General features: G+C 37.1%; 1 pseudogene; it reads right to left on the bottom strand.

Moving 5' to 3' along the window:
• Positions 1-8,659: 8,659 nt before the first annotated feature.
• On the bottom strand, positions 8,660-9,319 carry LOC125386709 (annotated as a pseudogene).
• Between the last annotated feature and the right edge of the window lie 652 nt (positions 9,320-9,971).

Genomic DNA, 9,971 nt, shown 5'->3' with positions numbered 1-9,971 from the left:
CGGAGGAAGAAGGAGGAGGGGTTTTCAGTGGGTATGGCAACGACATCCGACCGACTCCCACATAACCCAGTGATGCGGGTCACTGGGCATGCGTAATAGCATTTTCCCCTCCCCACGCAAAAAAAAAAAAGAAAAAAAAACACCACAACCCACTAGTCACCCAACTACTGGACACGACGGACCAGATCCGCAGACTAAAAAGAAAATACCCACTAGATTAAATCCTTAGTCCTACTAGAACCAACAATATAAAGCTATTATAATCCATGTCATTGTATCACGCCAAATTAAGTTACTGAAAATTCTCAACGAGCATTGATTGTAAATATTCTAATAAATAAATAAAAAAAAAAAATGCTCTTGTACGGCGTTTGTAGAATGTGCTGGTGCACCAACCTGCACCAACTATCTCTTAATGCGTGTGGATTTTCGTCTGCCCGGAAAGATTCGTTACGTATATTCGTTATTCTACATTTGCGAAATATTGTTTCATCAGTAAATGTTATCGTTATTAAAAACTGAAAAATTGCCAAAAGACAATAGAATAAAATACACGAAAGAAATCGGGGAATAACCGATATACACAGTAAAGTATTAGATAAATTTTGAGTTTTTATAGCAAATGGTAATTTTCTCATTTTACACGACGAGTATTATATACGTTAACCGCACTGAAATAAAGTTTTGAGTTGACCTGTATACATATCGAACGCAGTTGGTAACTAAAGTACTTATGAAATTCAACTCTATTGAGATAAAAATCACGTGACGTTATCATTAAATCTCTTAAAAAAATATTTAATATTCTATTTAATAATAAATATTTGATATAAAAAAGGTTTACTCTTCCTTTAAGGGCATACTGTTTGCAAACGGTGAGACTGTTCCGACTGGAAAACATTTGATCAGATTATACATTCACGAAGCAACAAGAGTGTATTCGGATAAATTAATCAGTGCTGAAGATGAAAAAGCCTTTCAGCAATTGCTGAAGGAGTCGCTTCGCAGAAATATTTCTCTAAGTTTAAAAAAGTCAGTAGTATTAATTAATAAATTAGTAAATAAAAGAGAAGTAAATAGGTCTTTGTTACGTATATTCTTAATTTAATTTTTGATAATGATAAATTTAATAATATGACATTTATTGTCACAGGAAATGGACGAAAATATTGTATTTGTTGGACCAATAATATATTGTCATTTTGCGGAAGGAATCAGTTTTCATCGCTTGGATTACTCTTCTATGGGCAAACATGCAATCCATTTCCTTTTTTTTATTTTTCTTTTTTTTTCTTTTTAATTTGCACTTTACAATTTGTCCAGCTGGACATTTGTTAAATTTTTCTAACTTTATCCGAGTTTGACTATTTTATTTCTGTAGCGAGGTCAGTGGGGTGTTTTCTTTTTATTCTTCTTTTTATGAGAGTTTTGCTCGCTTCAGCAGCTAGCTGGTTTGGATGTATTGCCGTTCTTTCCTTGTGTTTTTCTTTTTAAATACTTGCCGATTTCTCCTTTGACCATTGGTATTTACGTACAACTCTCGATTCCAACTGACGATTCTCTCCCCTCGGTTACAACTCAACTATTTTCTTGATCCGATTCGTTTCTTTTCGTCATCCATCAATATCTCTACTACGCGCGCGTTCGTTACGCGTCCGCCACCGTTGCTACCTACGCCTTCTTCCAATATTACAAAAAATGTCCTATAAGGAAGAACCTTACGGATATCGATGGCTGATTAGGCCTGTCGGCACTTGCGCCTCGGTGATGTTTGGACCGCCGTTGGAAAGTTTTGTTGCCGAGTGCCGCTAAGCCCTATTTCAGTTTTCCGACCGTTTCTGCTTGTTGGCATTTGCTCTTCGTCGCCGACATTGTCTCTATGTCGGCGATCCTTCCGCGTTACTATAATAGAGACCAAAGAAGCTGTTCTACAGTATCACGTAAAATTTATGATAAAGAAGGAGTAACGTAATTTGACCGTGTTTTTAAAATTTTGTAGGCTTTTATTCACGAGAACGATTAAGTATAATATTACAATGAAGTTCAAATCACGGCCAAACTGTACACAAGACTAGACTCAAGACTAAAAAAAGACTCTTCTTGGTCGAATGATTGCAGTTTTTACAGGCTGCTGCGTTTGTCGGCGTTGAGGGACAAGGGACGGATCCTAATTGCCCTAGGTAATGGGGCAAATGTAATGTTGGGCCATGTGCAAAGGTCAAGTCAAAACCTAACGGTCCGCTGTCAGGTAGTATGGAATGACGTGGATTTGACGATTTATGATCGTTGTCAGAACAGCCGTGTTGTTCGTGAATATTAATATTTTGCTGTTGGTAGTTATACGCAATACAGTGAAACTAAATAATTTCAAAATTGAAGTAGGCGAGAAAATTAGAGTATTATGATGGTGCAGGTCGAAAGGGCCTGATTTCCTATACAAAAATAAGTCGATGATGAAGTGACAATTTTTAACACAAGACTTGGTTTTCCAGAAAATCAATTACGAAGTTCCGTCCACTTGACTCGCTACATTTTAAGTATACGCGTACCTATATGACGGAACTTCACAATCCATTGTTTGGGAAACGAAGCCAGGAAAAATGTTATATATCTGTATGCACGTCTAAAAAAATACCATTTTTCCTCATAAATACATGTATGTTTTCTTAAATATTTTGTCTATTGGATAACATGAAATAACAAAGCTGATTACTTCAGCCAACGCTCATACCGCGTTGAGAGTACTCGTTCTCGTCAGTTGACCGTGATCCTCCGAGCAGGCCGGACCTCTCGGCCCTAAGGGACTACCAGGCGTAGGCCCTAACAGTGAGCGCAGCAAGCTATTCAGTGTACAGTATACAGTGAGAGAGCGGAGAAAAAAAAAACAAAAAGAGTGCTAAGCAGTGAAAAGGTAGTGATAACATCACCCACACTACAAACAATATAAAAATAGAAGAGGAAAGGAATGAAATTGAAACCAAGGAGGCGGAATCCGCCATAAGGCCGACAAAAAAAGGGGTCAAAAGGAAGATAGAAAAGCAACAGATAATTAAAGATAGCAGCATAAGACCCGCTGCACAAAAGACGCGGAAACTCAATCCGCCTCCAAACCTGATAAGCAGGAACAAAAAAGAAATCAGACAAGAAAATTTAAAAGAAAAAGAAAGCGATTCTCAAGAAGAGTGTTACGAAAAAAACGAAAACATGAAGCAAAAAAGAAGCCCCCAATCAATGGCAATCCCATAAAAAACAGATTTGAAGCCCCCCAAGCTCAAGACCCCTGCGCATCGCAATCGCAGGAAACTATCATCGAAACATTAAAAAAAAAAAACGACTTACTAAGGAAAAAAGCAACCAGACAGCCCACACCCCTGGTCACATCACCGATAACCACGAACAAAAACAATGCCGCCCGGACAAGTACCTCCCCCGCCGCTCCGCCAAAAAAAACAACACCACATCCTTCAACATTACCGAAAAACCAAAATTATAAAGGCCAGCCACCCAGCCACCCCGCTGAAGAACAGGCAGACCCCCCCACATCGGCAAAAGGGGCCAGGCCACCCCCCATCAACATAACATTACAAGACCCAAAAGATACAATAGCACTCATGGAAACTTCTCTCAAAATCAAGAATTTCCATATCAAAAGAATCCACTCAGGTAAGCACGTGCTTTATCTTCAAAACATAATTGACTACACAAATGCAAAAAAAATACTGACCGCAGCCAACACGGCCTACTTCACATATACCCCAAAATCGCAAAAACCCCATACGTACCTACTAAAAGGGCTAGGAAACAGCTACACAGAAGCGGAAATAGTAGAAGATCTAAAAGCCCTGAATATAGAAGAAGTTAACTTCACCAAAGTGACTCGATTCACAACAAGAAAATCAAGGGAGAACAACACATTGCTCCCAATCTATATAATTCAAGTTTCCCCCGATAGCAACATCGGGAGCCTACTAAAAATAAACAGACTTAACTATCTGAAAATAGCATGGGAAAAAATTAAAAGAAACGATATCACGCAGTGCTACAAATGCCAGCGAATAGGCCACACAGCACAAAACTGTAACCTAAACTACCGCTGTGTAAAATGCACTGAACCGCACGGGCCAGGCGAGTGCAAGATAAAAAAAGAAGCAGCAGTAAGCAAAGAAAAAATCTACTTCGTAAACTGCAAAAACTACGGACATCCTGCATCTTACAAAGGATGTCCAAAACTCGTCGAATTACGGAAAAAGATTAATGAAAAAATCACCAAAGCAAAAACAACAAAAATCGAAAGAATCGCCAAAATAAGCCGTAAGTACGTCCCCGAGCTAAAGTTCGCGGATATAGTAAAACAAAAAACAAGTATGAACGAGACAAGCCCGCAAGTAACAAACATAGCGGCACAAGTCAAACAAAACCCTAACCCAACAATAGACGCACCCCAAATAAGCATAATAAATGTCATTGAAGACTTCAAAAAAAGCATCCTAAAAGCACTAAGCGACCAACAAACACAACTAAACGAAATCAAAAAAGCACTAAATACGCATGAAGAAAGAATCGATTCCATCTTCAACATCATCGAAAATATAGCCAAAACACACCCGCCCACCAATCACAGCAGAAAATAAACCAGATAAAAGTTAAACATCTGAAAATCATATCAATAAACCCCAATTCTCTAATCTCAAACCAAAAAAGATACAGCTTGCTAACTCTAATTAAGAAAGAAACCCCCTACATAGTACTTATCTCAGAAACCAAACTGAACTATAGACATAAGGTGCAATACAAAAACTACTCTATAATAAGACACGACAGACCAAACGCCACCCAAGGAGGAGGAACGGCAATCCTCATAAAAAACCCCCTGAAGTTCAAAACAATACAAAACGACAAAATAACAAACTTCAAAATCCTAGAGACGACGATCATAAAAATAAAAATAAACAATAAGGAAAACTTATTTATCTCCGCAGCCTACGCAGCCTACGGAAACCAGAAACAATTTAACGACGAATTCGACAATCTCTTCCAACTTTTACAGCTCGACAAACAGGAAAACTACTACATAATAGCCGGTGACCTTAACGCCAAACATACCAGCTGGAAAAACGAAATAAACAATACGAGAGGAAACTCCGTCAGAAGCTGGCTAGACAATAAAAGCATCTTCTACAAAACAAACCTCTATGGCTCCGAGCTACCCTCTTACCCAAAAGGACGCTCTTACCAAGACATATGCCTAGCAGACGCCCGAATAAAATTCCAAAACTTACGACCAAATAACACTCTCAAAACCATAGACTAAGACAGCGACCATAACGCCATAGTATTTCAGATAAGTAAAAACACATCCGACTACCTAACACTCGAAACGCAGACCGAAACACCCAGGTACAACTACAAAAAGACAGACTGGAAAAAGTTCCAAAACCTGCTCGAACAGAACTGCGACCTAAAAATCTAGAACAATGTCAACCTAACAGACAGACAAATCGACTCGTTCATAGACGAAATAGAAAAACATATACAAAACGCCCTACTAGAATTCGTACCGACGTTAAAAAAAAGACTCCTGCTAGCCATATGTAAACTATAAATTAAAAAAACTACAACGAGATAAAAGCTACATACTATCTAAATTAAACAACCTAAGACACAACTACTCTTACGACAAAAGAGAAGACATAGAATTCCTAAAGTACCTGCTACACGAAATAAAATCACAACTAAAACAAGAATTCGCAAACTCTATAAATCAATACTGGACAAATAAAATAAAAAGTATCTCCAAAAAAGACTCTGCTAGCATGTTCCCGCAGATAAATCAAATTTTCAGACCAAAGGAACAAAACTCCATTCCGCCCCTCAAACTGCCACCAGAAAAGCCTCCCTCATCCAAGAAGCAGGCATCGAGATACACAACACCAACAAAGACACCGAGGATAACTTCATAATTTCAAAAACAACGGAAAAACTAGACATTATCGGCACCCACTTCGCCAAAACTCACACACAAAACGAACACATGGGCCGAGAACAATTAAACAGAATTATCATCGCCGAAACAAACAAACTAAAAAATAAAATAGAACAAGACATAGCGCTGAACAAAACAGTCTGCAGATTCTCAAACGAAAACACATCGGACGACCCCAAACAGCCCGACCCAGAAATAAACTACTTTACAAACTTCAATGAACTAAGTACAATCTTCTGCACGCTAAACGACAAAAAATCCGCCGGCTTCGATGGCATCCCAAACTTCTCGCTCAAACGCTTACCAAACAAAATAAAATGGTACTACACAGTACTGTTTAATAACGCACTAAACAACACGTACTTCCCCAAAAAATGGAAAAAAGCCAAACTCATAGCCATTACAAAAAAAAAAAAAAAAAAAAAAAAAAATACAGACGGTTCATCACCTGCAAACCTACGACCTATAAGCCTCCTTCTGCTTAAAAAAAATAAGGTAATAGCGGAAAATCAATTCGGCTTCCGTCACAAACACTCCACAATCCACGCAATAAACAAACTTACGTCGGATATCTGCTGGGCACTTAACGCAAATCAACGAGTAGCCGCCTGCCTAATAGACCTCGAAAAAGCCTTCGACACAGTCTGGATCCCAGGGCTCATTTATAAAATGATTAAAAAGAACTTCCCTGAATACCTAATTAAAATAGTCTGGGACATGATAACAAACAAAACTTTTATAATGACCGACGGCTCGTACACATCAAGCAAAGAATTCTCCATAGAGAACGGCCTGCAACAAGGAACAGTAAATTCCCCGCTACTCTTCAGCATCTACAATAACGACTTACTAAACCTCTTCAACCTCAACACATCCACACATAAACGCTCCATAGCCTTCGCGGATGACCTAATCATCTACGTAACAGGCCACAAAACCAAAACGATAAGAACAGAACTGCAAGAACTCTTTAACAAAATCAGCGATTACTATCACACATGGAAACTAAAAATTAACGCAAGCAAATGCGAAATCATTCTATTCAGACCCATGACAAGCAAAATCGGTCCAGCAGAAAGGGATCGCGTCAGGAAATTCCATCTAAAAGAAAAAGCAAACGAAGAGAACCTCATACCACACAAAAATTGCGTAAAATACCTAGGAGTAAATATAGATGAAAAACTAAACTACAAGCAACACATCGAAATCCAACTCTCCAAAGCCAGCAAAGCTTTTTGGAATACAAAAAGGTTGTTTTATTCCAGACATCTCGATAGCAAAGTAAAAATCATGTGCTACCAAACGCTAATAAGACCCATTATAACCTACGACTATCCAATATGGTACAAAATACCAGCGTCAGTAATGGAAAAAATTCGCATATTCGAAAGAAAATGCACCAGAGCTTGCCTGAGCATTTACAGATCAGAACACAGCGGATACAGAAAATACGTAAAAAACAAAAAAATATACGACTTAGCCAACATCCACCGCATCGACTGTCACATCCTAAAAACTAACAAGAAACCACTTCGCGCAAGCCGCGAAGATCAAAGAAAACAGCCTAATCTTCGGCTGCTTATTCCCAAACGACGCATACTTCAAAGACACTCTTTTAACAGGCTACATCCCCCCCCCCCCGAACCTAGACGAAAGAAACTATCTCCAAGACCAAAACAACATCCCTATAATTTACCATATGCGAAGGAAAATAGGAATGAAATCTATACAATACGAGGAAAACCTAGATGGCCGTACTGCAGACACTAGGTGGAGATACAACATGGCACTTCCCCAAAAGGATACAGAAGACAAACACAGAAAAAACACGAAAAAATATTGGTGGATACGGAACCCATAACAAAAAACAACAAGATAAAGAGCCACAGAACGGCAACGCTCACCAAATAAAGTGTAAATATGTAAATATGTAAATAGATAAACAAATATTATACTAATCCCACAGAACACCCCTCCCATCCCTCCCTAATAGGCTAGCGAACTGTCCTGTTTTTGCGTCCAGGCTTTCAGGACATAAATTGAAATATCGTACATTGGCACAGCGCAACAGCGGCTTAAATTTAAGGCACAATAATAATCTTAAAAAAAAAAAAAAGTAATAATGCATGGCTACGTTTATTCTGGAAAAAAAATTATGTAAAAAAAATATGTAAAAAACCTGGAATTAATAAACAAAAATAAAAAAAAGCAATAGTTAACGCCTTAGGTTGCGAACGTTCGGAACCCGGGTTCGAATCCCGGCGACCGGAGTCCGATTTTATTTCCACGTACCAAAAAAACGGAGGAAAAATCAGCAGTATCCCGGCAGCGACATCTACAGCCCCCAGTGACAATTACAGCGGACCAGGCCCAACAACTATAACTCACTCACGGCCACCTCAACATATTTTTAATTTTTAAATTTAATAGTAATGAATTTATTAAAATTATAATTGATAATAAGCAAATCATACATAATAAAAAGATAAATAAATCAATTAATAGGTATCATTTGTGGAATTCGTTAGAAGTAAATTTTAATTACTCTAATTGATTTAAAAGATCAATTCTTAATTTCAGACATTTAATGATAGAAAAATAATAAGTTAAATTATTAATTTTAGAATGACAATCTAATGTTATTTAATTAACTAATTTTTCATATTAATTTTTTTTAATCCGATTTGAAAATAATTCATAAGAAGTTCTTTCTAATATAATTGGTATAAAACTATGATTTATTCCACAAATTTCAGAGCGTTGACCAAAATAAATTCCAGGACGAATACAAAATATGTTTAGTTGATTAATTCTATCAGGAATTGCATCAACTTTAATTCCTAATGAAGGGATTGTTCATGAGTGACTTACATTTGTAGAAGATACAATTATACGTATTGAAATTTTAAATGGAATAATTAATCGATTATCAGTTTCTAAAAGTCGAAATTGATTTATTGATTCACAATTTAATATATATGAATCAAATTCATAGTTATTAAATTCTGGATATTCATAAGATCAATATCATTGATGACAAATAGATTTAATAGAAAAATAAGGATTTATGATTTCATCAATATAATATAAAATTTTTAGTGATGGAAAACGAATAATTATTAAAATAATTATAGGAGTTAAAGTTCAAATAATTTCAATAGTATGATTTTTTAATAAATTTAAGTTTAAGAAATTATTTAATGTAAAATCTATAAGGAAAAATGTAGTTAAAGTAATAATAATAATTATTATTATTATAGTTAAATTATGAAATGAAATAAGATTATCTGAATAAACAGAATTTGAGTCTTGAAATATAAATATATTTCATGTAGAAATTTTTAATAAGTAAGTTTATTTGAATTTTAAGTTCAATTCAAAATTAATGTTTTATTAAAATATATATATGTCGGAGATGAAAGAACACCGGAACCTTCCCTTTGGAACTTAACACACGTATTGGAAGACCCCTAGTATTGTAATTTAGATTTCACCATAGCCGTATTGAGAAACTGTTGTCATTCGATCCGACTGTACTTATTTGAGATTTATGATAGTGAGCTCGGGCTCGAGGCGACAATCAGTCGCCGAACGTAGCCGCGGTCAAAGGGATGACCGTTTTATCTAACAAAGGCACAGAGTAACTCTCCTTAAAAGAAATAGTCGTAGCGATACGTGGCAGTAAATACTTCAATAGTTTCTATCCCGCGGCCCGCCACACGCAGATTTTGTCCTCCGGGTAAAATGATCGCCGGGTGTCGGCATGCCTTTGTGGTGTATGTTTAGCTAACGTGAGGACCCGCTATAGATCTTAAGATTTAGTCAAGCGAAGTCCGTCAAGTAGTCTTTGTTGCAACTACGGGAAGATAGGAGAAACCTATCTTCCACGAACGTTGCCCCCCGTCAACAACCTCCCCTCAAGGGCGGCCAGCATCTCTTTCAAAACGCCGATATGGAGATCAACCAATTAGCAACAGCGCTAATTTCC

This window comes from Bombus terrestris, chromosome 17 (genome assembly GCF_910591885.1).
Source record: "Bombus terrestris chromosome 17, iyBomTerr1.2, whole genome shotgun sequence".
Lineage (NCBI taxonomy): Eukaryota > Metazoa > Arthropoda > Insecta > Hymenoptera > Apidae > Bombus > Bombus terrestris.
Note: the sequence above shows the minus strand (reverse complement) of the source record. Positions and strands in the feature narration are given on the sequence as shown.